Consider the following 5054-nt stretch of genomic DNA (forward strand, 5'->3'; position numbering starts at 1 on the left):
CTAACTTGAAGAGTAAAAAGTTTTCCAAGTTTCACCTTACATGGCTTTACTGAAATAATAACTTTCCATGGAAAATTCCAATAAAAATTGGAATATATTATGAGCACTGCCAGTTGCTCATTTTGTCTGAGTATTCACAGATTATGCATTTCCTCAGAGAAGCAGCAGACCCCATATATACACAGATATATATGGCTCTGGTTTGAAAGAGAAGACAATTTTGTCTAATTTTATAATTTATCACTGTGCTATCAATAAAAAAAGAAATACAATAAAAACAACATTGAAAGGGAAAAAACTTCAAATCTCACATCTTCAAGGAATATTTTCTATAGCATACCATTTGAATAATTTGAATGAATACTGTTCTTTGTCCACATGTATTAAAAAACAAGCATGTCAATTACTTAGTGCAAACACATAGAACATGGTACCTGTCTTTTTTTCTTTAACCACCATTGTCTACTCATTTTTAAAAATTTTTGTTACTAAAAGTCTAATGTCATTCATTTGTATTTATGACCATCAAATAGTAATTAGGGCAACATATGTAAATGCATGCCTCTGAGTCAGATTCATGCAGTGATAATTATCTGAATAATTTATGACATACTCCAGGTTATTTAAATAGTATCTTTGGAGGGCTTACGCAAATGAACCCCCAATACCTCCATTCAAGTTTATAGGGGATTACGATTCACTTTACAAGCCTCAAAGTTTCATTCTGTGGCCCAAAGCCCATGGAGGTGAAGGGATCTAAAGGTGCTCATGTCAAGTTATTTTACTTCTTTATACTTTCTACCCAATGTAAAATGAATTTTCTTCACAGCATTTACTTTGGGCTAAAAATAGATAGTTTTCTTGTATTGACTTTAACTTTAGAGGGGACAATCATCCCTGGAAAAAAAGAAGTAGATTTACTGCCCCTCACCATTAAGTTCTCAGTCTTTCAAATAATGTAGGGGGTGTTGGGTGTGACAGGGTGGAGTGAATAAGATGCGTATGTACAAGACAGTGGAATAGTTCAATTCAAAGCTCTACAAGATAACATTCGCAAGACTTGAGTGACAGAGATAAAGTTTTAGCAGTTTCTCAAGACTCTTGGAGTTGAGCAGATTTGAGAAGGGAAATTAGAATCGCCAAGTCTTGCCACCTGTCAGTGGTTTTGATCTGTCCCAAGATGTTCTCAATCATGTGCTTCCTGTTGAACAATCTAACAAAATGCCATACGGGGTAGAGAAATCTCTGTAACATTCACTTTTGGTCAGTGAATAAGTCCTAAATTATTTCAGGCCTCAAACAGATAAATTCTGATGCATGACTTAATCTGAGACCAAACTCAACATATAACCAAACATAACTTCCTAGATTTCTGCTTCCATTTCCCTTAAAACTATAGGCTTTGTAAATAAAGTCAACTTTACTTCTCAAAAAATGTTAGTTTAATAAAAGACTTAAAATCTTTCTATTTCCCAACTAAAAAAAAATTAGTGGATTAAAAATACAGGTACCTTGATTTTAAGTAGACAGTAAATCAACATATGATTAGTAATACAATATTCAAGAAAAAACATATAGAGCAAACTCAGTTTTACAATTATGCATTTTTTCCTAATCCAAATTCTCCATAGATATGGTTACAAGAAACTCATCAAAAACATGTTGCTTTAGTATATATACCAGCTGATGCAAGTTACTGGGGTAAATATAGGAAATTTTATAGCATTAGTAAATGAATTAAAAAACTAAATGATTCATGTAAAATGTTTACATATGGTATATACAGCTTGGATCACATGAGCCTAAGAATAAAACTGTTCCAATTTGTAACATCTATATGGACATAGTAAGATACAGTACGAGATTCATTTTTAAAAACAAGGAAAAATAGCACTAAACACTGAAAACAGCTCTTACAAAATCCTTAAAAACGTACATTAGAGAAAGATGCTGAAAAGAAAACAAGATAGGCTTCTCTGTCATCACAGAATATCCAAAGGACACCTCACAGCATGAAGCATAACGAGGTTTATTTCCCTTCACTTATGGTGTACACAGGATATGCACTGGGACTTTATTTCATGTAAGAGTAAAGGCATAAGGCAACCAGGTCTCCTTCCATTTCTGTTGCATTTACCTAAAATGCCATTTTATTGCTCAGCTCACTTTTAAGTATTTATTTGCCTTCATTTAAAAATATTCCATTTTACAGCTAAGCAGCCCTTGGTGTTGGAGTTCTCTGCAGCTCTGTCATTTGAAAAGATCCCACTTAGCTTCAAACAAACTGTATGAAAGTGGCAGTTTTGGGTTTTCAGGTTTGCCCAGAAGTCAATGTTTGCTGGACTTGGAGAAAACAATGACTTTTAATAATTGATCCTAGGTCTAAGTAACCAAAATGAAACTTCTTTTGCTCAAGTAAACAGATTTTAAAATCAAGATTTATAATCAACAAGAAAGTAAAAGTTCAAAAACTAAAACCCTACTGGGAAAGTCTTTGGTTAGATTACATATAAGCATTAACAACTCTAAGTTTAGGACTCAAAACAGTAAGTTCGATAAACTGCCAGTTAAGAGTAGGTCTGTTATTAATCTTTATAAAATGCTTGGCATGTTTGCATTTACTATATGATATTTTTTAAATGTGCATGTACTCAAACAGATGGTACAAACTTCCAACTTTCAAATCATAAATGAGTATGTCTGCTTCTCCCTTCCCACTCTTCCTACCCTTTCCTCCCTCCCCACCCCACCCCACCCGCCAAGTTTTACAGCTAAAGGAAGGTCCTACTGGCGTTCACTGCAAGAATACCGGCTTTCCTAACACCCATGTGCACTCACTGCCCAGCTCCAGCTCCCTACACTGGGCACTTGTCAGGTGACCTCCTACAGCGCGTGGAGACCTGAGCAGCCTTGCACCCTTAATCGGCGGCAGCCTTTCTCCCTCTTGCCATTAGCTGCTGCCATGTCAGCCAGTGGAATCAAGGGCTTCTGGCGAGCAGCAGCTTGAAAAGGGGGCCTCTGCAGGCAGGAGGGTCACTTTCTGTCAGTTTAAGCCACAGGCGGAGACCTTTTATTCTGTACGAGAAAGGATCCTTTACTGTGCCAGCGCTAAATTCTTCTACTTTACATGTAACTTTTCAAAACTTCATTCATTTACAGTTACTGAACTGCATGCACGGGGTCCTAATTTCAGCTTCAGACTCTTCCATCCAGCCTTCTAAAACACTACCTTCAAAAGAGGCCAAAAAGACTGTGTAATGACCTTGTAAAACACTCACCTCGGTGTAACCAAACCTGATCTCTTAAACCCCCAATGAGTCATAAGGGCTTCAGAAGATTTCAAGGAATCTTCCACACACTGGACACAGTCCAATCAGGTTCTGAACAATTCAATCATTCCCAGGTATTTGGTGACTCTGTGGCCACACTGCCCCAACAGATCCAGACTGAGGTACTATCTGGGGGATGGGTGGTTTGAGGCAAGGAGTGGGGGGTGGGGGTGGGGTGGGGGTTTCTCTGGATTCTCTCGGTTGAGGATGCCCAAAGCAAACGAAGAAGCCAGAGGATTTGCAGCTCCAGGTTCTGAAGTGGAGGGAGGGTGGGCGGTTCAGGTATCGCCCAGCCACTACTGGAGGAGGAGATTGGAGGGGGTGCAAACAGAGGGCAGAAGTGGGGGCAAGAGGATCTGTGATCATCACTCGGGCAAGAAGGGGAGTGGGCGCTGGAGTCGCGAGGGTATCCGGGGCGCTCACTCCCTGCAGAAGACGTACTCGGTGTAGCTGGTCCAGGTCTTGTCCTCACTCTGGTCGGTGCTGCTGGCAAAGACGCAGGTGCCCGTGGAGCTGCACGCCACCATGTGGAAACCCGACTCGGACAGCTTGTCGAAGGCCTGCTTCAGGAAGTTGAACTTGAGGTAACAGCGCGAGGTGTAGCGCTCCGGGGGACGGTCAGGGTCCCGGCTTTCACTCAGGGTGTCTCCAGACACCTCCTTGGCCAGCGACGTCTTGCCGCACGCGGTGATGCGCGCCACTCACCGGAACTTGGCGGCGGCCTGCGTCCCGCCCGATGGTGTAGGAGCCGCGGTAGCCGGTGGCGATGTAGCCCGAGCTCCGGCTGCAGTCCAGCGACTGGGACCGCTGAGCAGCGGGCCCGCAGCGCCCTGGACGAACTGCGCTAGCCAGCTCCAGCGTGGGCCACGGCGCCCCGGCAGAGGCGCCCTCCCGCTGCTTGGGCTCAGCGTAGCCAAGCGGCAGCAGCTCGTCACCCAGCGAGCCCTCCTTGTCACCCAGCGCCGCGAGGGTGGAGGCGGCGGCCCAGGGCCGGGCTGCTGCGGCGCCCGGAGGCGGCGCACGAGCTCCGGCAGCTCGAAGTACTCGGCCTGGCGCTGCAGCCGGCTGCGCTCGGGGAAGTAGTCGGGCAGCACGAGCTGCAAGTCCCGCAGGTAATCCAGGATGTGGCGGAAGAGGAGGCCCGTCTCGGTCCAGAAAGAAGCGGCCTTTGCTATCCCGGGCCAGCTCCTGCGGCTGCTGCTGCGTGAACATGCACCAGAGCAGCCAGTCGGGCACCGACACCACCGTGCAGCGCCGGGTCACGCACACCTGGCACCCCACGTTCAGCTCCATGATGTCGGGGAAGAGCTGCGGCTCTGCGGAGGACAACAAGGAGCCTCTGCCGCCCCCGTCGCCGCCCCCGCCGCCGCCCCCCCGGGTAATCCGCGTGTGCTGTCCGCCAGAGCCATGACAGAGGTGGCCGAGCTGGGACAGTGGCGGGGAGCCGCGCCACACTCAGGAGCTGCAGCCACCTGGCCCGGAGCCCCGGAGCCTGGACGCTCGCTCAGCCCTGAGCCCCGCCGCCGCCTCCACCTCCGAGAGCCGCGCAGAGCAGAGCAGGGCTAGCTTGCTGCTGTGCGCCCAGTGAGCTCCAAAGTGCTCGGCTCGCCTGGCCCGCGCGCTCCAGGCGAGTCTGGTTGCTTTTCAATCTCGTGATCCATGTGTTTTCAGTTTCTTTTAAAATTCACCATCACTGGTTTACCACCCCTGCATTTTAATCTTCAG

General features: G+C 46.1%; 1 pseudogene; it reads right to left on the minus strand.

Annotated features, from left to right (window-relative positions):
- Nucleotides 1-3709: 3709 nt before the first annotated feature.
- On the minus strand, nucleotides 3710-4848 carry LOC108298744 (annotated as a pseudogene).
- Between the last annotated feature and the right edge of the window lie 206 nt (nucleotides 4849-5054).

The sequence above is a fragment of the Cebus imitator genome, unplaced genomic scaffold (genome assembly GCF_001604975.1).
Source record: "Cebus imitator isolate Cc_AM_T3 unplaced genomic scaffold, Cebus_imitator-1.0 Scaffold1069, whole genome shotgun sequence".
In the NCBI taxonomy this organism is placed as follows: Eukaryota; Metazoa; Chordata; class Mammalia; order Primates; family Cebidae; genus Cebus; species Cebus imitator.